The sequence below is a fragment of the Macrotis lagotis genome, chromosome 7 (genome assembly GCF_037893015.1).
Source record: "Macrotis lagotis isolate mMagLag1 chromosome 7, bilby.v1.9.chrom.fasta, whole genome shotgun sequence".
NCBI lineage: Eukaryota > Metazoa > Chordata > Mammalia > Peramelemorphia > Peramelidae > Macrotis > Macrotis lagotis.
The window spans coordinates 117,683,044-117,710,116 of NC_133664.1; the positions used below are offsets into that span (position 1 = coordinate 117,683,044).

At 39.7% G+C, this 27,073-nt stretch overlaps 1 protein-coding gene across 4 annotated transcripts in view; it reads left to right on the plus strand.

Annotated features, from left to right (window-relative positions):
* PLXNA4 (plexin A4) overlaps positions 1–27,073 on the plus strand; it is a 610,123-nt gene that overhangs the window by 6,977 nt on the left and 576,073 nt on the right. Inside the window, exon 2 of one of the 4 annotated variants that reach the window (XM_074193668.1) lies at positions 22,496–22,637. The exons of the other annotated variants lie outside the window; for them this stretch is intronic. The gene's annotated coding sequence lies outside the window, so the exon portion shown is untranslated. The remainder of the gene's footprint in view (positions 1–22,495; positions 22,638–27,073) is intronic. 4 annotated transcript variants of the gene reach the window in all.

Here is a 27,073-nt window from a genome sequence, read left to right on the forward strand (position 1 = left end):
GAGAATATATAGTCAAGTGATTGAGATTGGTTGTGTCTAGTCTTGCCCAGAGGCAGATGGATGAACTAGATGACTTCATGTCTCTCTGACCCAATTATTCTAGCAATCAGTCCTGCATAGCTATCTCTGGATTATTTTTATTTTTTTCCCCTTTCAGAAAAAGATATTCAGCTCACCTATGTATTTAAATTAAAGCAATGAATTTTTTTTAGTACCAGCTGGGTGCAGAGCACTGTACATTACACTGAGAGAGACAAAGTTTGTATAAGACCTCATGGCATTTATTGTCTAGTGGTCAGGTCTGACACATCACTATTAATGCAAAAAAATTTATACATGAAAAAGACAAAAGAAAGTATGGACATTCTCCAGGAAATGTCATATAATGGAAAGATATGAATTCTATATTCAAAAGACCTGGGCAACTCAGTTAATCTCTTAATCTCACTTAATCTTTCTTAACTATGAAATAAAAAAGGTTAGATTAGATCAAGAATCGGCAAATTACAGTCTGCAGCTTTTGTATGGGCTTCCAACTGAGAATGGCTTTTACATTTTTAAATAAAGTTTTATTGTATTAAAAAAGTTTTTAAAAAACATTTTTTTAACTCAGGGGAATATAAAAACAGGCAGCAGGTCATAGTTTTCTGATAAGAACTCGATGGCTTCTGAATTCCTCCTGGTTCTTTTAGATAGATGAGATTTTCCTTTGAATTTGAGAGGTAGATGTTATTATTTTCCCCATTTTACAGATAAAGAAACTGATTCTAGAGAAATATATTGATTTCCCCCCAGAAGTTATAAAGTGAGCCAGTGATTAAACACACAAACACACACACACACAAACACACACACACACACACACAACTTTTACTTTTATGGAAAGGGAATCATATGGTATACTTGGAGTTTCTTCATCCTCCCATTGCTGGCCCAGCAGCTGCTGGCAAGATGAAAGGCAGGCTAGGATTAAATCCCCACAGAAGAGAGGACCCTGAGAAGCCTAACAGTTAACAGGTGTTTGCAAGCTTGCAGACACTTTCCTGTTTGCCCTCTGGACTGGGAAACTTCCCCCACCCTCTCTATGAAGCCTTGTCCTTGGATACAGCAAATTGGATTTGGGCATGTTTTGTCCCCTCTGACACAAAACAGATCACTTGCTAAGAGGATATTCTTCAGCAGACAGTGTATGGAACTGCCTTAGCAGAATCAATCCCATGCTCCCTCTGAAAGTTTGAATCAAAGGAAGTGTATGGGGAGAAACCATTAGAAATCTAGGAAAAGAAACCAGCCATGTAAAGGCTTCTGTGATCCCTGTGCACTGTTCACTTCTCTTTTAATACACTCAATTGCCTCATTTCAGACTGGTAGAGAGAGAGAGAGAGTGATGTCCGAGGGCTTCTTCTGGTTTCTGTAACTAGAAGAGGAATGAAGCATTTGTGAGCTGTGGTTCAAAGGTCAGGGGCAAGGATTGGAAACAGAACATTGGTGGTGGGGGGTGTCTTCCTTTTGGGAGGTAGGTGTGGATGAATAGGATGTGCAACTAATCTTAGATTTTAGAATAAACTGGAATGAAATCCATGCCACCTTGCAAAGATGTGGTCTTTCTCCATCTCTCTCATCTCTCTCATCTCTCTCTCTCTCTCTCTCTCTCTCTCTCTCTCTCTCTCTCTGTCTCATCTCTCTCCCTTTCTCTCTTTATTCTCTTGCTCCTTTTTCCAGGTAGTCCAACTCATGATTATGAATGGCTTCTGCATTGAGGACAATAGTTGAGCTCTGGTGTGTCTAAGAAAAGACTATTTGTGTAAGTGATGTAATAACTAAGTGATAGTATTTTAAATACCATACCCATTCATCATATCCCCCCTTTACCTCCTTATCCTAGAATCTCTAGTGGCATAGGGAATAGAGTGCTTGATCTGGCCACAGGAAAAGCTGAGTTATAATCCTGCCTTGGACACTCATTAGCTGTGTGATTCTGGACAAGTAACTCAACTTCTCTTAGCCTCAATTTCTTCATCTGCAAAATGGTGATAATTATAGTGACTGTCTCCCAGGGTTATTGTGAGGATCAAATGAGATCATTTTTGTAAAGTATTAGTAGTGCCTGGCAAACAACAAATATTTGTTACCTTATTCCCAAGGTCAAACCACTGAACTCCTAGAGGAGATTCTTGGTTTTAGCACTTATTACTATACTCTTGACATTACTCTGCATTACTTTATAGCAAGTTCCTATTTACTTACTTATGTGCTTCCTAGTTTCTGTTGTGCTTCCCACTCGAAGCTCAAGTGGAGACATTGTTTAATTTTTGTCTTTATGTATCCTTATCACAATTTCCTATTCTAGAGACAGTGTAGTGTAGTGGATAGGGAACCTGCCTCTAAATTAGAAAGACATTGGCTCAAGTTATACATGAAAGGTCCATAGTTCTTATAGGGATCTAAGGGTCCCTTACTATAACGGCTATTAAGTTAAGCTTCCTCTTTTTACAGATGAAGAAACAGAAAACCAGAGAGATTAATTTTCCTGTAGCTAGGAGGTGTTTGAGGCAGGATTTGAACTCATGTCTTCTGGACTCCTATCCTAGCCATTGGATCCTTCTCCATTGGATAAATAAGCTGCCTCAAGTTTCCCCCCTGACTAAGACTTTATGATTCAGGGTAAATCACTTAACTTCTTAGAACTCAGACTATAACTTGCAGCACAGTTATTTGCATTGCTAGTAGGAGTTGCCGCTCTACAATTTGTGTAAAATGATAAATTTACAGGTTTGGTTTAAAAAACAATCATAGTATGACTAGCATTTGTATTTCATTTGAAGGTTTGTGAAGTGCTTTGCAAATGCTATCTCATTGGATCTTTATGAAGTTGAATGAGATATTTAAATTTTGATTTGAATTTGAGAGGTAGATGCTATTATTTTCCCCATTATACAGATAAAGAAACTGAGGGGGGGGAGGTTAAGTGACTTGTCCAGAGTCACATAGTCAATAAATGTCTGAGGCAGGATTTGTATTTAGATTTTCCTGATGACAGTTAATTAGTTAATTGACTTGCTCAGGATCAGGAAGCTAGTTTCTGAAGCAGAATTTGAGCTCTGGAACCTGTCATCCCTGTTCCTGGGAAGGATGAGGCTGATGAGTCGGGGAATTCTGAGCTTCATAGGGCTACATATTCACATTAAGTTCTGTCCCAATGGGGTGCTTATGAAAGATAGGTATACTCAGTATTCCACTCTGCCCCCCCGCCAAAAAAGGAAAAAATAATTTAAACTCAGGGCTGAGATATTGGTAAAATGCTTAGCACAGTACATGAAATAGGTGCTTAATAAATCCTTATTTTTTCTCCATTCTTGATTCTAAGACTACTACTCTATCCACCATGCCACTCAGCTAAGTAATTATTTGTTGAAATGAATGGAACTCCAATCTCTTCAGAATCTTCTTATCTCTTAGCAATGGTCATAGAACTAGGTGTTTTTCTCTCTTCTAATTTTGGGATGACCACAAAATGAAATTCCAAATACTGGCCCTTTGAAAAAAAAAATGACTGCAATAGGATTTATCCATATAATCCTGAGACGTGAATATGGAGTTAGATGACTGGGTTTGGACACCTTTTCTGTCACATAGGATCTATACTACCTCAGGACAAGTCACTTAAAATCTGTGGGCCTCAGTTTCCTCATCTGTAAAAATTAAAGGGTTAGATTAGATGGTTTTAATAAGCTTCCTCTCCAACAAATAATTTTTGTTTGTTTGTTTTTGATTTTTGCAAGGCAATGGGGTTATGTGATTTGCCCAGGGTCACACAGCTAAGTATTAAGTGTTTGAAGCCCTGATTCCAGAGCCAGGGTTCTATCTACTCTATTATCTATTATTTGTTTTTTTCTAACTACATGCAATGGTATTTTTTTTTACCAATAATTTTTTTTGCAGGATTTTGGGTTTTACATTTCTCTTCTTCCCTCCCTTCCCTCCCCTTCCCCATGACAGAAAGTAATCTAATACAGGCTCTATGTTTATAACCATGCTAAACATAGATGTACTATATGATACTTTTTTTTAAAAAATGCTTTTTTCACAATGACTTTGTGAGATAATTTGTCTTATTATCCTAATTTTATAAATGAGAAAAATGAGTCACAGAAAGAAGTACAGGTGACTTGCCCAGGGTCACAGTCTCTGTGTTGGTTCTCTGGAAATGTTGTCTTCTGATTTGGTCTCTTTCTCATTCATGTCAAGGTCACTGTCTCATCCTATAGCTCTCCCTTTCTTCTTTCCATCTATTTAACTCAATTTTCCTTAAATGAATATTTATGAAATTTGACATGTACATACATTTATTTTTCATTGGATGCATATTTATTTGATTATTTTTTATTTTTAAAATTGCCATTCTGAAGAGGTTGGATGGCATAGAGAATAGAACACTTGTCCTGGAGGCAGAAGGACCAGAAGTTCAAATCCAACCTCAGAATTTACTAGCTATGTAATCCTGGGCAAGTCATTTAAATTCAATTGCCTCCCACCCAAATATTGAGGAAATGATTTGGTATAGTGGAAAGAGACCTAGTCTTAGAGTCAGAAAAACTTGGGTTCATGTTCTGCCTTTTGACATATAATAGCTGTGACTAAGCCTCTGAATGCCCCAAGGCAACTCTTTAAGACTCAGTGTCACAGAAAAACTGAAGTGTAATCTAGACAGAATTCCTATGCCAGTAGTTTTCCACACTGATGACATCACAAGTCCACAACAAAAACAAGAGCAAAACCAAAATTAACATATATTTCCCTCAATCCCAAGACAAAATAAATATCATAGGGTGATGGAACAACACCAGATTAATACTTAGATGACTTGAGTTCCAGCTATGATCTTGGACAACTCCTGACATTGTGTTTCCAAATCTGTAAAAACCTAATGAGGTTGGACTACATTTATAAAAAATTCTTTCTGGTAGAGACATTGGTAAGAACTGCCTCATACTATGCTATCCTGCCTGCTTGTGAGACATTGGTTTGAGCCAAGTAAATTATAGTCCTGTGCACAAATGGGCACCCTATCAATATAATTTGATGATGATGACTTCCAGGCTGGCTTGGCTGTGGCGATCCATTAACATAGTGGTTTCTGTAATTGAGTTTTCTGAGAACATTTGTAACCAGCAGTTGTATCCTCAGGTAGAGGTAAGGCCAAAGATGGATGTTGTTCAGTCATTTTTCAGTTGTGTCTGACTCTTCGTGACTCCATTAGTAGTTTGCTTGGCAAAGATACTGAAATAATTTGCCTTTTCTTTCTCCAGTTCATTTTACAGATGAGGAAACTGAGGCAAACAGGATTAAGTGAATTGCCCAGGGTCACACAGCTAGTAAGCCTGAAACTGGATTTGAGCCAGAAAGATGACTTCAGAATGAATAACTAACTAGATTTTGAATTAGTTTGAGTTTAGGGCATGAAAGAAAAGAAAATCTCCCAAAGAGCCACATTTTCTGCCTGATTCCTCACTTCCCTATCCCATGCTTAAATTCCAGAGGCACTTTTCCTTGACATTTGCTCATGAATGGTCTACCTTCCTTCACATAAAGTTGATGTGAAATGTTGCCCGGAGCTGCTATGGTTTTTCTAGTGGAACTATCTTCAGAAAGTGAATTGGCAGTCTTATCAGTCCAAACAGTTTCTTGCAAATGTTTCCATTTTTCCAATGGAAGTAATGAATGAAGATGGATGTTTGTGGAATGTTGAGTATAATGACATTTCCTTGCGACATTTGTTTCGGTTGCAGTTATTGAATCAGAGGCATCAAACTAAATGGTAAAATAAATATTTGGAACTGATGAAAAAAGCTTCAGCTGTTTAGATGCATCCCTCTAAATCCTGGTTCACCACAATCAATGTTTTACTGAGGGAGCATCTGCCAACCTGGATTGAGACTTAAATATTCTATTAGTTGTTTTCATTGACTGGAAGACCCAATGGTGTCCCTGATCTGGTGGCAAACTGGAGATTGAAGTTTCAGATTTCCCATAGGAAACATTTTCTATCTTTGAATATTCATTCTGTTTAGGTGATAAATGTTTGAGAGAATTGTGGGTAGGGGGAGGGTTCAAGCCCTGAGTTATTTAGGTTGTGATCACCTAGAGACACCGTCTGTTAGTGCAGTACTCCCCAATACGGATCTGGCTGCCTGGCTGTGCCAGAGAATGTTACTCCTTTCCAAAGTGAATAACAGTTGCTAACACTCACTTACTAACAAAATTCCCCTGGTGCCCATTCATAAAGCATCGCACTGGTGATTCTATCAGCATTAAACTGTTTGGTGACTGAGTTTAGAATTATAGGAATCGGAGAAATGAATTAGCAGTAAATCAAGTCCCAGCTGAGTTTGAACCCAACTGCAGTGGGTTTTAAATTAAAAATATTTCGCCAAGATGAAGCAGTTGTAAGTCAAGCACGAGAGCTCTGTCATTCTTGACTTTGGAGAAGTCGCAGCCACCCTTTTCAAAGGAAAAACCCTGACAACAGCCTGTATTGATTCCTTGCCATGCAAGGAAATTGCCACTTCATTTCTGCCACAAATGGTTGGTTTTATTTTTTTTTAAAGCAAGAACAAAATACCCTAACTATAGAAATATGGGGATATGTGGACAACAGGGCAGGTAGGAACAGGGTGGGTGATGGGGGATTGGGAACAAGGACTCCTCTATTGTCCCAAAGAGAAATCTGGGTCTGTGGGCACTGTGCATCTTGCTTTCCTGCTTGAATCCTGTTTCATTCTTCTTGCTAAGGGATCTGTAGGAAAAGATGGCAAAAGGAACATTTCTGGAAGGCTACAAGACTGCCATATTGCCAGTGACATTTGCAGGGTAATGGGAAAGATTTTATGTAAGTTATAGTGCCCTCTGCATGGAGCTCCTTGGATATGTTTCTGCAACTTCTCTAGTCCCACTTCCCTTCTGCAGAATAAATCTGAGCATTTGTTCCCTTGCTTCCCTCCCCAGTGGCTGGGGAATAAGGAGACTTAGGTTTTTATTTGAATTCTGTTGAGATTTTCTCAGTTTGTCTGACCTAAGTCTCAGTTTCTCTCTCTGTAAATTGAGAGAAATCCTTCTTACTTTTCCTTACTATGGGTATATGATCTTCAACTAGAGTCCCACTCTGATTGGGGAGCTTTGGTTCTCACAGATAGTGCTAGCAGGGCACAAGCTCTGGAAGATTCCATTGAACTGCAGAGACTTCAAGGATTGGGTCCTGAAGTGGATATTATATCACACAGTACTGATCTTGGGGTTAGAAAGACCTGGGTTTGAATCCTGCCCTGGCTGCTTGCCAGGGGTAGGCCCTGGGCAAATTATTTAAACTTTCTGGGTCATATTGGTAAAATGACATGGGTTGAATACTTCTAGCTTTAAGTCTGATGATGATGTTTGTCCTTCATTCTTGAAGACCATGACATCAGTGAGGTGATGCCATGACAAATCCATGAATTGGATTTGAGTAAAGTAGCTCCAAGTCTATGATCCTATGATCAGGCTGGTTACCTTGGGAGAAGCTCATCACCAGAAAGTTACTTCCTCAAAGACAAATGTAATAAGTGATGAAAAGTTGTTTTTTAAACTTCAGAGGTTTCAGAGGGGTTACAAGTGAGTTCCTTGAAGCCTCTAATGACAGAACTGTGGGCATGTGGTAAGGATGGATGTGGTCATGAAATCAAGACTTGGCTCACCTCAGGTTAAAATTGCCACTTAAGACCAGAGTCAAAGAAAGCAGAGAGGGAGGGAGGGAGGGAGGGAGGGAGGGAGAGGGAGAGAGAGAGAGAGAGAGAGAGAGAGAGAGAGAGAGAGAGAGAGAGAGACCTGGGTGGGGGGCAGGATGTGAAATAGTGATTTGATTCTTTTATTCTTTTATTCCCTGGTCAGTTTCCCTAGATTTACTGAATCAGGGTCCAGAGTCCACAAAGAGAAAAAATCACTTTGTAAGGGACAGAGTGAAAGGATCTTTGGAGGAATGGTGGGGAAGTGGCAGGTGACATATGGGCCAGACCACCAGGCATCCGAGGAAGAGAGGAAGCTCCCTGAGGTGTATCTGTGTTGTAATAGAGGAGTGGGATGACTCACTAAGCCCCCTGCATCTAGCCTCATGAATTTGTTCCATGTAATTGTCTTTGAAAATTCGCATTACCGGGTGGCTAGGTGGCACAGTGGATAGAGCACAGGCCCTGGAGTTAGGAGTACCTGAGTTTAAATCAGACCTCAGACACTTAATAATTACCTAGCTGTGTGGCCTTGGGCAAGCCACTTAATCCCATTGCCTTGCAAAAACCTAAAAAACATTAACATTGCGAAATGGAGAGTGGTCTAGCCCTGGAGTCCAGCAGACCTGTTAGTTTAGTGACCATAAGTGATTAGTCATGCAAGCTCTTGGCAAGTGAGTCACCACTGGAGGTAGTTTCCACACTGGAAATTCCACCCACAAATCTGTCAAAAGAGGGGTTTAGACTACATGTCTCTGTGTTACAGCATAAAAGACCTCAGAGGAAGCTGAGGTCTATGAAGTTTAGTAATTTGTTCAAGGCCACACTGATTAAGTATCAGACAAAAGACATGAGTCCCAGGTCCTTTGACTCTTCTCTGAATTATCCTGGGACAGCTAGATGGTGCGCTGGACTTTGAATTTAGGACCTGTGTGACTCTAAGCAAGTTGTATGACCCTGAATCTCTCAGACTCAGTTTCCTTATCTGTAAAATGAAGATAATAATAGTTGTTATCTCCTGAAGTGGTCATGAGGATCTTATCATAAATTGCTATCTACCTGCTATCCTTATCATTATATAGCTTCCCTACCAGCTTTCTGTGCAGTTGCTCAGTGGCAGAAGTACCCACATTCCTGTGAGGTGCTCTGAGATCATTAGATGGGGTTGTATATGGAGGCAGAAGGGCCACTGTTTGACCATTGTTCTGAAATGTTCTGCTCGCTCTCTCTCTCTCTCTCTCTCTCTCTCTCTCTCTCTCTCTCTCTCTCTCTCTCTCAGCAACCCCGAAGAGTGTCTTTAGTTGTAAAATTGAAACGTGATTTGGAGTGAAACAACGCGGCTGTTGTCTTCCCTATATTGTTCTTCAGTACCTTGGTGCTGCTAACAGAAATGGCTTATACTGGCGGTTCTCTGGTTGAGTGGGAATAGGGGCAGGCTGGGTGTTTTTGAGATCTAGCTTTTCAATAAGCCCCCAGAGATGCCATGATTTCTACTCTTCCACCCCACCTCCTCCCTCAACCCCCTGTTAATGTTAGCAACTACTTTCAAGAACATAATACATTTATGTACACTGCTTATTGTCCAAAGGGGAAACTAGTGAATTTTCTGAGTCTTATTTGGTGGCAAAATATTTTCCTTCTGGTGGTTGGGGCCCCAAAGAAGGGAACAGCAAGAGTAGTGAATCTGTGACAGAGCCAGAAATAGAACAAGATTATGTTGATTGAGATGACAAGTGCTTCATCCCCCACCCTGGACTTCTCCTCCCTCAAAAGCAAGAAGATCTGGGATGGGTGAATAAAAATTGAATCAATTTAACCTTTTCAGGGAGATTTCCAGTGGTGGATAGTCTATCCCTACTTACCTACCCCATCTCCCAAACTTCATTTTTACTTGTAGTATCTCATTGACTTTTGCATTTTGAGATTCTCTGGTGATAACCCTCAGAGGATAAATGTTCATAGATTTTGAGGAAGGGAAGTCATTTAACCCTGATTGCCTTGAATCCAGAGCCAGCTCCAGTCATCCTTGATTCCTCCCTGGTCACTGGACCCAGATGGCTCTGGAAGAGACAGTGCAACTGGTGACTCAGCAAAGCACCCCTCCCTCAAATCCAGTTCATATGTATTTGATGACATCACCTCCCTGATATCATGGTCTTCTTCAAGAATGAAGGACAAAGATTACCTCCAAGGTTGTGAAGTTCAGTCCTTTCATTTTATAAATGAGGAAACAGATCTCATTACTGCTTTTTGCTCAGACCCTGTTGGAAGTGTTTAAAGGGTCTCAGGTTCAGTTTGAAGCTCAACTTGGGTAGTCTAAGAGCCTTGGCTAAAAGCTTCTGGTACAGTTGGCTCCCTGACACTACTATGTTCTTTTCTGTTCCTTTTCTGATTTTTCACAGAGTGAGAAGTTAGCAAAACTTAACTGCTTCATGTTGCATGGTTTTTTACTTGTTCTCCAGCTCAAACACTGGGTTTTTGAACTTAGCTGGGTAATGGAAAGTTAAATCCAAACTGGCCTACTCTCTGTCCCTTATATAACACAATCTTTTTCTTACCTTCATGTCTTTCTATGGAGAGGGATGCTCTCCTTCCTTACTCCTGCTTCTAAGAATCCTCACCTACCTTTCAGGACTCAGGTATGTTGAGTTCAGTTGAGCTTGGTGTCTTTCCTGGCATCTGCAGTTTTTAGTTCTCCCCAAATTATTTTGTATACATTTCATGTTCAAATTTCTTTCATATCTATCTATCTGTCTATCTATCTATCTATCTATCTATCTATAGATAGATGTAGATATCTATATCTATATCTATCTATCTATCTATCTATATAATATATCCTCTCAGTAGAATGCAAATTTCTTGAAGGCAGGGGCTACATTTTGGGACTTTGAATTCCTTGCCTTGAGCATGAGACATTTAATAAATGAATAAATGATTTAATAATAATAAATTAATAATTTATTAAATGAAGTCTAAGCCTACTTGAATTAGGAAGATTTCCTTTAAAGAGGACAACTAAGGGGTACAGGGGATAGAGTACCAGCCCTGGAGTCAGGAGTACCTGAGTTCAAATCCCACCTCAGACACTTAATAATTACCTAGCTGTGTGGTCTTGGGCAAGCCACTTAACCCCATTGCCTTGCAAAAACCCAAAATAAAATAAAATAAAATAATTCCTTAGTTGTGTGGCCTTGTGTAAATGGACAAGTCACTTAACCCCCATTGCCTTAAATAAGTAAATAAAACTTTTTTTTAAAAAAAGGAAAAAATCATAATTACCCATCTGTTTTGGTTAAGTCACCTAACTCCATTGCCTTAAATAAATAAAATTTTTTAAAAAAGGGAAAATAATAATAACCTAGCTGTGTGACCTTGGGCAAGTCACTTAACCCTATTACCTTGAAAAAACACAAAATAAAAATAAGAAGACAGCTAGGTGGCAAAATGGATAGAGTGCTGGTTCTGGAGTCAGGAAGACCTGAATTCAAATCCTTCCTCCTACACTTACTAGTTATGGGGCTTTGAGGAAGTCATTTAATCCCTCTTGCCTCAAATATTTTTGCTAAGAAAATCCCAGATGGAACTGCAAAGAGCCTGGAACAACCCAACAATAATTCCTTTAAAGTCTCTATGTAATAGTATTTAGCAGTATTTTTTTTTATTATAGACCACTGATCATAGAATGCTAGAACTGGGATGGACCTGGACATCCCTTAATCAAATCCCTTCATTTGACAGAGGAAGAACAAGACTCAGAGCAACTAAATTCTTCACTACAAAGGTTATTTTCAATTCTATATTTAACTTCCCTAGAGTAACAATAGACGTGGTATGTGAACACATAATCAGTCAGGGACCTTGACTGTTAAACTTACATTATAGTCTGATAGCCAAACAAGAGCTGTCAATAGTTTCCTACCATAACAAACCTGGAAGAGCTTGGCCCCTACAAAAGCATCCTCCCATCGTCATTGACCAGAGATGCCTGGGATGTTACAAAGGTAAAGGATGAAGGAGAATGAAAATGAGGCCAAAACAAAGGAATGAGATGAGAATGAATGATTGGCACTTTCCTGATCTTCCCTTTCTTCCCATCTTCCCAACCCCCATCAAGACAGTTTTAATCTTCAGGGTGACATCAAACAGAAGAAGGTGCCCTTCTGCCTGTTTCCTCTGAGCTGGGTGTCTGTGGCTCGGCTTCTGAATTGGGGACCTTTCCAGGGAGAGGTAACAGCTCAATCTTGCCTGGATATGATGGAGGGCTGTTTCTGTTGTAATTACTTTTAACATTGATTGAGAGCTCATTGCTGTTCAGAGAACAGACAGGGCTGACTCTATGTCTCAATGAGATGTAGACAGGGAGGAGACAAGGAATATTCTCTGGGCAAGGTGGCAACAGCATAGTCCAAGGTCAGACGTGGGTCAGGGGATGGCTGCTCAGTACTTGGATGGGGCTGTGGGGAGCTGTCAAGGTGGGCAGGCAGGGGTGGGTTGGAACCAGATCCAAATGGCCCAAATCCAACAAATTGTTAAATTTTCAGTGTGAGCATTTATACCTCAGAAATCAGCAGACACTATAAACCAGGACTTGATTTACTGTTTTGTTGCTTTTCTCTACTTAAGAAAGTGATGAATAAAATGTTAATAATGCAGATTAACCTCAAAAATGAGTTGTGAATACATTCTTCCCCCAGTGAGCTAATTGTTAAATATTTACCAGCACAACCCTGTTTGTAGGGAAATCTGGGAGGGGACATATAGGAAAAAATTCCCAGAAGTGTGACAAGTTTATATAAAAGCAGATGTGTCTAAACATGAGTCCTCATGATTCAAAATGAATTTAAAACTGGAAGAGATCTTTGATGCCATCTAGTCCAACTCTCTCATTTTACAAATGAGGAAACTGAGGGCCATAGAGGTGAAGTGTCCTGTTGAAAGAAACTCAACTAGTCACTTGTTGATCCAGGATTCAAACCCATTAACCTTCAGTTTAGCAATATTATGTTAATTATATAGCATATATATTACATTAATCCGTGCTATGTCTGGAAACACAAAATAGTGTAAGCAACTGGCAGGAGAAGGGGATATATCTAGAGCTTGGATGGCAATGCTACCAAATGTCCCAGTACGGTTACAATCCAGTCTAAAAATAGAGCCTCATCTTCATCCTCTTATTAGGGTACTAGTTATCTGGATACTCTTGGGCAATTTGTGACTTTTGCTTCTTTCCTTTTTCAGAAAGTTGGTCCCTTATAAAGATACATGGGAAGAAAAAAGAAAGCAATTGAAATATCAGTATGAAGACTTTCATCTTGAGGATATTGGCCAATTAGTCAATCAATCAATGCTTTTTTATTAAGTGTCTGCTATTTGTCAGGTACTATGATGTGCTCAGATACTGAGAACAAAAGCAAAAAATGCAGAGAAAAAAGCAAAAAAAAAGTGTATACATACACACACATATCTGAACATACAAGATAAATACAGAGGAGAGAGGAGTTAACTTTAGAAGGGATGATGTTAGAAGTTTGGAGTGGAACAATATCAGGAAAGTTCTCCTGGAGAAACAAGCCCATTGGCTGATTCTTAACAATAGTCAGAGAAATAACATTTTTAAAGAATGTTTTATGTGTGGGGCAGCTAGGTGGCGCAGTGGATAGAGCACCAGCCTTGGAGTCAGGAGTACCTGAGTTCAAATCTGATCTCAGACATTTAATAATTACCTAGCTCTGTGGCCTTGGGCAAGCCACTTAACCCCATTTGACTTGCAAAAACTAAAAAAAAAAAAAAAATGATTGTTTTATGTGCCAGCACTGGACTAAGCTCTGGAGGATACAAAGGATGGTAAAAAGAGTCCCTATCCTCAAGTAGTGCACAATCTAATGGGGAGATAACATGTAAATAACTAGGTATGTACAAGACATGTACAGAGCAGATGCTCTGAGAAGGAAAGACACTTGTAGGTAGGAAGGAGCTCCTGCAGAAGGTGAGCATTTGAGTTGAGTCTAGATGAAATCTGGGGAAACTAAGAGGAAGAAGGGAGGGAGGGAAGGAAGGAAGGAAGGAAGGAAGGAAGGAAGGAAGGAAGGAAGGAAGGAAGGAAGGAAAGAAAGAAAAAATAGAGGCAATAAGGGAGAAGGAAGGAAGAAAGGAAAGAAGAAAGCAGGAGTGAGGGAAAAGGAAGGAAAGAAGAAAGAGAAGGAGTGAGGGAGGAGGGAGAGAGGAAGGAAGGAAGAAAGATCATAAGTGAGGGAGAAGGAAGGAAGGATAGAAGAAAAGAAGTGAAGGAGAAGGGAGAAAGGAAGGAAGGAGGGAAGCAAGCCATTATTAAATCCCTCTACATGCAGGCATTATGCCCTCAGTTGCATTTTTTAGAATCCATATTTCCATTTGAAATTCACCTTCTCTATAATGCCTTTCTTTACTGCTAATTTTCACTTTCAAAGATCACAACATCAGGGAAGTGATGCCATGATTGCCTCACATCCAAGGCCATCTCCAATCATCCTGATTCAAATCTGGCCACTGGACCCAGATGGTTCCGGAGGAGAAAGTGAGGCTGATGACTCAGCGTAGCCCCCCCCCCCCATCCAATTCATTTGCTTGTCATGGCATCATCTCCCTGATGTCATGGTCTACTTAGAGAATGAAGGACAGACATTCTTTACTGCTCTCAGTTGCTAATAGCTTCATTCCAAAATATTTTGTATTTATTATTTTATATAGAGTATATGTATATATATATATATATATATATATATATATATATATATATATATATATTAAAGATGTTCCAGTTGTCTCTCTGGGTAGAATATAACCTCCCTGAGGGCAAAGGGATTTCTTTTTTTAATCTCAGAGTTTAGATGAGTCTGTGACACACAGTAAGCACTTTATAAATCCTTGTTGATTGTTACTTGTGAAGGAACAACTCAGCCTTACACAGAGCCCTAACTATCAATTCTGGCATCTGAGGAGAGCATTTTTAAAAAAAAGTTCCTCAGTTGAGGAAAGAGACTTCATACTTTGAGATTCAAGGCCCCACATAGGGAACACTGGAACACTGGTTAAAGAAACAGATACCCCTAGGCTGCTACCTAGGAGGGAGGAGCTCATGTGAGCTGCAGCTGATGGAGGTGAAGAAGGGAAACCTGCCCTCTGGAAATTTCTTCTTTTAACTAATTATATTTGCTAACTAGGTGCAAATCTTATTTGTTTCTTCCTTTTGAACAAAAAAAAAATTTGTTCTAAATTTCAGTGCTGACAGACAGATCCACAGAGTGCCTAACAAAAAGTAGGCATGTAATAAATGTTTCCTGACTTAACAAACATTAAGTAGCTCCCCTTCAGTGATGGCACCAGTCTTACAGATGCCTACTGGACTATATGCCCTTACAGAATCAGAATTCAGACTAGAAGAAGTGGGAAGGACTTCCCATCCTAGCTCAGAAATTGCCAAAGATTGGGAGGAAGTTGGATTATTTGATAGTTCAATTTCTGATCAATTGAACTTATATCTTTAGGTTCTTGGTAATGATTATCATCCCTGTATTAATCATCATTTTTATTATTTTTTGCTTAGACTCTTGTGATTTCATTGATATAGAAAATTCCTATCACCAGGTCTATCTAAAAGAGTTAACTAAGGGAATTAGAGAAATTAAAGAGGGCATGAGAAATTAAATAACCTTTCCAGGGTTACACAGCAAGTGTCTGTCAGAAGGAGGACTTGAACTCAGGTTTTTCTGACCATGAGGTTAACTTTCTAGCAGTTTTACCATATTATTTGTTATTATTACTTTTTTGGGCCAAAACACGTATATAAGTATATTTTCTGTTTTCATCAACTCTGCAGCAATAGTCATTTGGCAAACATATTACTCTCACCAGGTGGTGGCGGTGGCTGATGCTGCTACAACCAGTCATTTCAAGTTCACCATCTAGCTTCAAGACCCTCCCTTGGCTTTGGATGGAGGTGGATGGGGAATCTTGGCTCTGGCTCAATACAGTGGCTGCTGCTAACTATTAGTAGGTAATTATTGCCCAGAGCCTACCTGCTAATTACCCACAGCATTGCAGGTCCAGAGCATCTGCTAATTTACCAGCAATCAAGTCGTGGAGCTGAACCAATCAAATAGGGACATAGAATGATAAATCCAATGTTGCATGACACAATTGTGTCTGGAAATATTCATGGATATGGGTCTAGTCTTATGGGTCTTTTGTGGATTTCCTGGTATGGTATGTGAAATTCTTTGCCTAAATCACCTTGGATCTCTGGGTACTTTAACCCTGGTATCAGTAAAATTGAGCAACAGACTATTTGAATGAATAATTGTGAATAGTTGGTTGAAAAACCATGTATTAGGGGCAGCTAGGTGGCGCAGTGGATAGAGCACTGGCCCTGGAGTCAGGAGGACATGAGTTCAAATGCGACCTCAGACCCTTAATAATTACCTAGCTTTGTGGCCTTGGGCAAGCCACTTAACCCCATTGCCTTGCAAAAACCAAAAAAACCCAAAACAAAACAAAACCCAACAACAAACAAACAAACCTGAAAAACCATATATTAGGCACTCACTGTATTCAAAGCACTGTATTGAGCTTTGGGTATACAAATAGAAAAGCAAGACAACTCCTGCTTCAAGGAGTTCACATACTAAATGTGGGAGACCCCATGTAAAGGAAGTTTCTTCTATAAGCTGGTGCCAATGTCCCAAAGTCTAGGATACAGTGGCATGGTCAATGGTAATGCATTTTTTCAAATACTATATCCTCTTATAAAATCATATTTATAGACATTTGTCTCATGCTAACTGGGAGAGGAATGGAAACAAGTCATAATCCACAATTGAGGAACTTGAAAAGACTGGGTTTGGGGATTATTATTATTATTTTTTTTTTAGAGAATAGGATCTGGATCTCAGATAGTCTATGAGAGAGGTTCTTCTTTTTACATTTATAGGGGTACCCTGCAAAGAAAGCATAGTGATTTGTGCCAGGACCCATAGTGATCTAAAGACTAAGAGGTATAGGACTAAGGTATTTAGTGCTGAAAGAGGGATCTTACGGGTCATCCAAGCTGTCTGCCATTTTTCCTGCTCCAGGGGAAATTAAACTGATAAACTAATTCACACCAAGGAGGTAGTATGGGGACTGTATTAGTGTTTATTGCTCTGTTATTCTTCCTACTTGTTCAACCTTGGGCAAATTATTTAACCCTTCTGGTGGTCAGTTTCCCCTCTAGAAAAAAGAGAGAATTGAATCACTCTCCAAGGATCCTTCCCATTCTACATTTCTATAATCCGGTGTTGTCATAGATATAGAGTTGGAGGAGACCTCAGTGATCATTTAATCTAATCCTCTCATTTTACAGTTTAAATGACTTGCCAAGGACACAAAGGTAGCATTAATTAGAGCCCAAGTCCTCTGACTTTCAGAATTAGAACTCTTTGCATTTAGAAGCCCTTAAAGAGAAAGCAGTATTTAATACAAAGAGATGAATAACTAATTATAGTGGAATTTAAATGGGATGGAGGAAAGGTATAGGAAGAAGGAATGGAGGAGGATACAGATGGCATTTCCAATATACAAATATATATAAAGGCTTATAAAGCACCTTATTCCCAAGAATCCTGTAGTACAGCTTGTTTTTTAGTAGTTTGTCAAGTCTGTCTCTCCAGGACCCCATTTGGGATTTTTCCTGGCAAAGATCCTAGAATAGTTTGCCCTTTCCTCTTCCAGCCCATTTTACAGATGCAGAAACTGAGGCAAGCAGTTTAAGTGACTTCCCTAATGTCATAGAGTTGTTAAGTATTTGAGTTTGGATTTGAACTCAGTTCTTCCTGATTCCAGGTCTGCTGGATACTTCACCATCTATCTCATAGAGCAGCTTACAGATGAAGAAACTGTTCAGAGGTTTAGTATTAAGGTCACACAACTAGAAAATACTGGTGATAGCATTAATTAAAATTCAAGCCTTCTAACTTTAAAACTAAGGGTCTTCCCATTTCCCCTTGCTGCTTTCCCTAGCTCCTCTGGGTTGTAAGATTTGACTCAGCCTCCCCATCATCCTAACTCCTAAACTTCCTTCACACTGAGGCTGATGTGAAAATGCTGAATTTACAGATCAAGGGACTGCTATGCTGTCACACCAACTTCCCCATAGGTCTGGTAAGGTCTGAGGAACCAAGAGATTTCATCCATCACAGCTATGAGCCCCCTGGGGCAAAGCACCATTAACACTAATGTGGTAAAAGGCTGAAGAAACTAGAAGTTTCTTTTTCACTTTACAGCTGGCTCCCTTCTCAAGCATTCACCTAAACTTGAAATCTTGAAATCTCCTCTGTCCTCCAAATTTTAGGGCTCTGATTTGGCCACAGGACCACTTCTGAGGCTAATGACACAATCCTGGAATCCCACTGTGTGTGTGAAGGGAAAAAAAGAGGAACTCACAGCCATGAGAATTTGGTTTCAAGGACATCTATGAATGCGATATACGTGTGAACAAAGAATCTTCAAGTTCCCCAAATCAGAATTAGGATGCAATCTCTCTGCATGTGTTTTTGTGTTTATGTGATGTGTCTGTGTGTGTGTGTGTGTGTGTGTGTGTGTGTGTGTGTGTGTAGGGGGCATCTTATAGCATCTTAGCATCCTGAAGCAATAGGTTTCTCCAGAAGCTATTTTTGGTCCTCTAGGCAGGACTATAACTAACAGGACTGGGTCTAGATACCCCTGTGCTTATGGGAGGATTATGGAGGAGTAATTGCCTTATCCTCTTATTTCCCACTTCTAAGTGAGTACACTCTGTCCATTTCCCCTTCTTCCACCTCACCATGAGACAGAGCCTAAAACATAGTAAGAATTCAATAAATTTTTATTTAATTGAATTGATTAGGACTATCCCTGCCAAATCCTGTCAGGGAAAGTAGACTCACTCGTAAAGATAAGTATCTTTCATACCCTGCCATATTTCTGGGAGGAAAATACTCTGGTAATTTTTCAGTCTTCTCTGTGGTTTTATATCCCAAGGGTATCTGACTCCAGAGAGTAGAGACAGGATTCTAAAAGATTCTCCTAGATTGGAATGATGGACTGATGCAACATAATAGGGATGAAGTCCTGGTCTTCGGTTCAAAAAATTAATTGCTAAGTATAGGATGGTTCAACAGCAATTCATGTTAAACTAGACAGTTACAAAATTCTCTTAACTGGCATTTCTGCTTCTAATAGGGTGAAGTGACTGCTAATAAAGTCCCCACTATTTTGGAATATATTAATGGGAAATCATTATATTCTCTAATGATCATATCACACCTAGATCACTTTTTAAAGATGTGGATTAATTGATAAACTAAATTTTTTCCAAAATAACATGATTAGAAGAGTAAAAAGGTTTAGAAACCTCTATCACATGAAAGATTTTTGAAGGAACTGAAGATTTTGAAGTTAGAGAAATGAAAGCTTGTGGTGGAGGGGAAGAAAGTGAACATGCTAGCTCTCTTTCGATTTCGGTCAAATGGTATTCAAGTATTTAAAAAGTCAAAATATAGAAAAGGGAATCGTTTTATTCTAACTGTAATAGGGCAAAACTATGTCTAAGATTTAGCTGATAGCTAGGTTGCATAGTGGACTTGTAATCATGAAGGATCTGAGTGTGAACTTATCTCAGACACATACTAGCTCTGAAATCCTGGACAAGTTACTCTCAAAAGCTTAGTTTCCTCCTACATAAAATGGGTATAATAATAGCACCTACCTCAGGATTGAGGACATCTAGGTAGCACTATTAGGGCATAGAATCTTCTTGATATCCTATCTCTCAGACCATTATTAGCTGTGTGTCTCTGAGCAAGTCACTTAACTCTGCTTGCCTCAGTTTCCTCATCTATAAAATAAACTGCTTCAGAAGGAAATGGCAAATCACTTCAGTTTCTTTGCCAAGCAAACCCCAAATGAGGTCATAAAGAGTCAGATCGCATTAAAATAACTAAATAACAATAAATAGGTATTATAAGATTCCTTCCCAGGACTGAGAATACCTGTAATAAGTATATTCAACAGAAGGCAAGTAAGATAGGATGCTGCCATACAGAGAGAGTAAGACTAAGATGACTTTTTCTTTTATGCTATGAAATTCATATTCTAGATAGAAGTGCTGACTTTGAACCAGTACATTGAAATGAAGGACATCTAACCACCCCTATAAAAGTCTGAAAACTCATTTCCCAAGAATTGCAAAGGAATTTCCTTTTTTTTGACTCCTCTCCCATCCTTTATCATTATTGGAGGTATACTCTTAAAAAAAATCAGAATCTGGAATTGGTTCCCTGGGGAGATCCCTCCAGTCTCTGTGGTCCTCTGATTTTCACTGACCTGCCTCTTGGAGCTAAACGGCTCCCAGTAGCTGCCCAGTTTGCCAGTGCTTTTATTGGGGCAGGCAAGATGGCAAGGCAGGAAGCTCAGCTAATGTGGAGAAAAAGAACAACTCTCATTGTAGTTTCATTTTTAAAACAGATGTTTCTCTGGGAATAAATCAACAGCAGCAGCCTCTTCTCTTGTGACATTTTAAAGACAGGCCTGGGAGCCAGTTTTTAAGTACTGTGGTTCTGGCCAGCCTCCCCAGCTGAGGTCCTGACACATTTTGCATGTTTGAATGGGGTTTTTTCATTCTCAATTAACCATTTTCTTTTTACCTGGGTCACCTCCCTCCTTGTATAAACTTCCTCAGAAGAGGAGCAAAGGTAGAAAACATTTCTCTTTACATACACTATCACTCTGTGTCTCTCATCTCTGTTTGGGGAATTGATTTTATATTTCCTTCCTCAACAAACTTGCTAAAAGGTTTTTTTTTCCCTTTCTCTCTTTCTCTTCCCTCCCCTCCCCCTTTCAACTTGGCCTAGACTCTTGGTCAGGCTTTGATTGCATGTCTCATTGATTCCATTCAGCTATTTATTAATGTACTAATTAGTATATTCATTTAAAGGAGAGTGACACAGCTTTTTTTCCCGAAGTCTATGGAGGTGCAGGTTAATGGAAATTTCTGTTTATATAACACCAATGTTGGGTGTGAAGAGGATTAGTTTTGGATGTTAAAAGGACATGACCAGGATTTTTTTTCCAGGACTTAAATCTCTTTGGTTCCCAACATCTTAGAAAGGTAACTCTACAGTTCTTATTACATTTTCCTTTACTCTATAGAGATATATTTCTGTTGGAAAGCAGTTGGAAACTGATGATCAGGTAGGTGAGGGTTGTACACAAACACCATCCTTCACTCCCTCCTGCACTAGAGAAAGGTGGTATGGGTGAGCCTGGTGAGCATTGCTATCATAGAACAAATTGGCAAGCCACCCTTATTAACATAATTCTAGGACTTCTCACTGTCTTTGCTGTATAAAGTACCATCGATAAGTTTACTGCTTGATGATTTCTTGAATAGATGCTTGCTGGTTCCTTTTGCTCTATTCATTTTTGAGTTAGTCATGAGGGACAAAGAATAAATGGAATAGTTATATATTGAAGAACTGTCCATGTGGGTTAGGATAATGGAGTTACTAAACCCACTGTAAATGGGTCTGAGAAGTAAACCAGGAGTCCTTGGATCTCTCCATGCTACTTTGTCTAGCAGACGATCATCACAAAGACCAAAGGAACTTAGAAATAAAACTAAAAAAGATTTTGATTTTTTTAACTTATAGAAGAATAATACTTTGAAGTGATGTATATAAAGAAATATGCTAAACTTTTCCTTGAAGGCATATTTTGATTTTGGTACTACTCAATGTTGCCACAAGATAAAGGTTATTTAAGGAAATTTAAGGAAATCAGTTATTAGAATAAAGGGTGGTGAGCTTCTTAAATTAAACAGAATGCATTTTTGGGAGTATCATTAATGCATTCTATCATTCATTCATTCATTTGTCAGATGTCTATTAAGCATATACATGGCTTAGATAATTATAGTCCCTCCCTTTGTAGATATTACAATCAGAGGGAAGCTAGGTGGTGCAGTGCATAGAGTATTGGCCTTGGAGTCAGAGGGACAGAAGTTCAAATCAGACCTCAGACTTACTTGGGTAAGTCACCTAACACTGATTGCCTTGCATCCAGGGCCATCTCCAGTTGTCCTGATTTATATCTGACCACTGGACCCATATGACTCTGGAGGACTTAGCACAGCATCTCCCTCACTCAAATCCAATTTACATGTTTGTCATGCCATCACTTCCCAGATGTTGTGGTCTTCTTTGAAAATGAAGGCCAAGCATTATTAGAGATTATAATCTAGTGAACTCCTTATGGTCTAGTAACCCCTTTGTGAAGTTCTTTCCTATTTTCCCCTTTGGGGGCCCATGGACTGTGAATACCTGTAACAAGTATATTTAACATAAGGCAAGTAAGATCGAATGCTGCCACACAGAGAAAGAGTCCTGGATTTGGAGTCTACCCAATCCCCTTCACCTCACTCCGGGTATATGGTAGGCTGTCTGTCTTCTAGCCCCTCGGTTATGAGGAGAATGGCCTAACATTGGCTTTGTGGGCTCTAAACTTCATCGTATTTGGAAGGGACTAGATTGGGTCATGGGGATTTTGAATTTAGCAGTAGCAATGACTGGAGTTGTTTGAGCTTTTTCCTCTTTACTTCTGTCCCCTCCCCACAGGACAAAATTAGAATAATGGAACACTTGTCATGAATCTTACTCCAAGGAACATTCACTGCTTGTTTTCAGGTCGACTTTGTCACAAGAGCAGTTGTGTAGGAGAGCAAGGATTCCAAGACTTCAATGGCAGTGATTCCTCTTCCCTGCTCCCATGTGTCAGCGTACTGGACATCCAAGACTCCAGCAGGAAGGGGCTTTGGAGATCATTGAGGTCAGAGTTGCACAGAAAGTTCTTGGCAGTATTAGGATTTGAACTTAGGTTCTCTGATTCTAGGTTTCTTAGGTCTAGTTTTTTTTTTGCAAGGCATATGGGGTTAAGTGACTTGCCCAAGGCCACACAGCTAGGTAATTATTAAGTGTCTGGGACCGGATTTGAACCCAGGTACTCCTGACTCCAGGGCAGGTGCTTTTATCCACTGTACCACCTAGCCACCCTGGTTCTCTGATTCTAATCAGCTCTCTATTATCACTCACTCACTTATTCAATCAATCAAAAGCTATTAATAAAAATAAAATATTGATAATGTTAATTAACAATACTAATAAATAATATTTACATAGTGCTTTAAGTTTTGCAAATGCTTTATGTATCTCATTTGATCCATGAGAGTTAGTTTGATCCACATAGTGCTTTAAGGTTTAAAAATGCTTTATCTATCTCCTTTGATCCATTTTACAGATGAGGGAACTGAGGCTGAGGGAAGTAACATGACTTGCCCAAGGTCATACAACTAGTATGTGAAATAAAATTTGAACTTAGGTCTTTTTGACACTAAGTATAGCACTCTGTCCATTTTTCCATCTTAATGCCAGATATGTTAAATAACTACTATAAGCCAGGCAGTATGTTAAGTATTGGGGTTACAAAGACCAAAACAATCCCTTTTATTCTATCTGAGATGATGTGTACACTTATCTATATGACTTATAAAAAATGAATATGAGACTGTTTTGGAGATAGGGCAACATACCATATTCCTCTTAAGGTTTTATTCCCCCCATTCCTTTGGTGATATCATCTCTTGTCATGACTTCAATTATCATCTCCAGGCAGAGATCTCCAAATCTATATATCCTGCCCCAATTTGTTTCCTGAGCTTTTCTAGATTTCCTAAATTTCCATGTGACTGCTTGATATTGCTACCTGGAGGAAGGAGGAATGGGTAGAAGGGAAGAGGAGAGGGAGAAAGAGAAAGGAGAGAGGGGGCAGCTAGGTGGTGCGGTGGATAGAGCACTGGCCCTGAGGTCAGGAGTACCTGAGTTCAAATCCAGCTTGATACACTTAATAATTACCTAGCTGTGTGGCCTTGGGCAAGCCACTTAACCCCATTGTCTTGCAAAAACCTAAAAAAAGAGAAGGGAGAAAGGCAGGATGAGAGAGAGAAGAGAAAGAAGAGAAATAAGGAGAGTAGAAGAGAGAAGAGGGAAGAAGGGAAGAGGAAGGAGGAAATGTAGGGGGGAAATGGGAGTGAGTCTGAAGAAAATCCAAAGAGGTAGGGTTTCCAAAAATCTTGAATCCAAAATAGTTTCTTTGTCCTTTATTAATCATCTGCCTCATTAAAGACTACAGGTTCAGAAGTAGGATTTCACTTCTTATTCATTTGATGTTTTATTGGTGATTACTGATGTATTGATAGTTATATGATTTTTTAAAAGACAACCAAAGACCCATGAGAGACAAACATTTAGGGAAGCCTGTACTGGAGGGGAAAGAGTTGAGCAGGGTAATTTAGACTAAGATACCAAGCCGTGCAGGTGTACACAGTAATTGGGAGAGCCCTTCCTTTGCAGTAATGAGGATTGGGGGAACCCTTTATTCATGCAAATTAGAAAAGAGCAGTTTGGGATTTTTTTGCTCCCAACTTGTTTACTTTGAGGTGATCTGGAACATAAATAGCACCAACCTTGAACCCCCAGCTATGACTAGCATAGGTGAGGGAGGTAAGAATGAATACTCTACTTCTTAATGTACTGGATGAATAGCGGTAGGGAAAGTATCTTTTGAGATTGTAATTATAACAAAATAGTAATAGTAATAATAATAATGACAATATTTATAGTGTTTTAAGGTTGGTCAAATGCCTTACATATCTTATCTCATTTAAATCTCACAATAAGCCTGGGAAATAGGTCTTATTATTATTATTACCATTTAACAGATGAGGATGTGACTTATAGTATCTGAGGAGGATTTGAATTCAGGTATTAGTGCTCTATCCACCTTGATGCTTGGCAACTGGTGGAGTGTCCCTCCTGTGTTACAGTCTTTTCTCCCCACAAATACCCTTGACCCAATCAACCTTCGCAAACAAAAAGCAGGTGTCCTTGATTGTTATTTCTCCGGAGATTTTTTTTTTTAAAAAGTGCTATTCACAGGTCCTGGGAGTGGGGGCAAGGGGGAGACTCTTATCAAACCTTGTTCTTAATTTGATTGAAAAGAAGAGGGAGGTATAAAATTCCCCCAATCCAGGAGATATTTCCCATTCAGGGCCCTCCAGGAAACCAAACCTCACCTGATTTTGGCTCTGATTTGGGAAATGGCATTCCTAGAAATTCCCTTTAGTTCACAAAACTTTGCAAAAGGGACCTTCTCTGAACCTGGGCTCTTCAGCTGGCCCCTGGGAGTTTAGTGGCTGATAGAGCCCGAGGCTGCAGCTTTGCACAGTGGAGCCTTGGGTTTCACGTTGTTTTCTTACCTTTTTTTTCCTTGGATGGCATTAGATCGGCCCCTGTCCAGACTCCCCTGGGTCTGTGTGTGCGTCAGGGATGGGATTTCTGGCCTATATTGGTCATGATGATCTGTCTTTGCTTGGGTCCTGTTGTTGTCGCTACAAAGACAGGAGGCATCTCTTCCACCCCGCAACCCAGCTTCCCCAGACTTCCATGCCAAGTCAAGCCTGTCATCCCCTGGAGGATCGTTTTGTTTTTTTAAAGTCATTGCCTGCAGCTGAATTCACAAGGAGGGCTCAAAACACGAAATTGAGAAAGTCAGAGCCATAGATAGAGATCAGCTAGTCAAAACAAAAATAGCCAAACCAAACCTTTCCTCATTTTTCAGATCTGATCAAATGACAAATACTTATGAAGTCCTTCCTAAAGGACAGGCCCTCTGCTATGCCATGGGGATAACAAGAACAATGAGTGAAATAATATACTCAAGATGAAATAGGGAAACTGAGTCACCAGGAGGTAAAGTGACAGGAGATTTTTAAGCTTTAGAGTTGGTAGGAACCTTAGAGGTTATTTTTTTAGCTTAATCTTCTCATGTTACAAATTTAGAAACTGAGGTTCACGAAGTGTGATCTGCCCATAGTCACCCAGCAAGGAAGGGATCAAGCCAGCATCCAGATTCAAATCTTTGGATTCAAATCACAGAGAGTCAGTGATCTAAGTCACAGGTAAGCTCCCCTTCTCCCTCACCTCTCAAACTCAAATACTTATGTAGCATCGATGTCCAGGAAGTTTTGAGAGAAGGTAGCTCAGATAAGGCTGTGTGTTAATAATCCAGGACATTAACTCTTTTTTTGTGTGTGTGTGTGTGTGTGTGTTGGGGGGGGCTCATTGATTTTCATGATTTGTTTTCAGTCCAGGTTTCAAGGCAGTTCTTTCTAGGATGAGCCAGCTGCATTCCTCCTTGCCCCCTTTTTGTTCTGGGGTCCTATTTGCCTTGGGCTAATAGCATCCCAATCCTTTGACTCTCCTGCACCAGCTGGTAAATGAGTCGAGTATCTGATTTATGGTCCTGACTCTTTCTTGGAGAGCCAGGATGAGATACATAGCTCCCAAACTCTCCTCTCCACCTACTCTATTCATCAGACACTCAGCACTATCTGCCTTCAGGAATAGCCCTTGAAACAAAGGTTCCAAGATTGGGTTTTTTTGTGCCATATCGAAGCTTTTGTTAGTAGGATGAAGTCCATGGACTCCTTCTTAGAAGTATTTTTAAACAACTGAAGTAAATGTTAAATTTAAATAATAATTTAATGAAAATAAAGATGTAATCCCCACCCTTATCTAAGTTCATGGAGCCTCTGGTGTTTGCAGAGATCTCCAAATCATGAAGCCCTGCTCCACTGGGTTGAGGGGACCAAAGTTAGGGCCAGCAATAACAGTAAGCATTTAAAAATGTCTACTCTGCACTCTTTACAATGAGTTCTGAATACACTGTACTGTGTACAATGAGTACACAGAAGGAGCTGTGATAATACTCTTTAGAAATATTCAGGAGGAGTATGTGGAAAAGTTGAATCGGGGAAAGGCAGGTAATAAAATTTCACAGGTAGTTCAGAAGTTTAAGCCTCCCCTTCCACCTCCATAAGTGATGAAGTAAGACATTAGGCCTATTTGAGTTCTGCTTCCTCTATTGAAGAGTGTTAATGAGGAGGTAGACAGGCAGTGGGGAGGTGGACCTGGGGAGCAGCTGGCACAAGGAGGTAACCTTCCAACCTCTCCTAGAAACTTCATTTTGGATGGCTACTTAGGTATGAAGGTTGGGTGGGTGCAGTGGGGTCACATTAAGCTGGGAAAAGCAATTTTTTTTTAGGTTTTTGCAAGGCAATGGGGTTAAGTGTTTTGCCCAAGGCCATGCAGCTAGGTAATTATTAAGTGTCTGAGGTTGGATTTGAACTCAGGTACTCCTGACTCCAG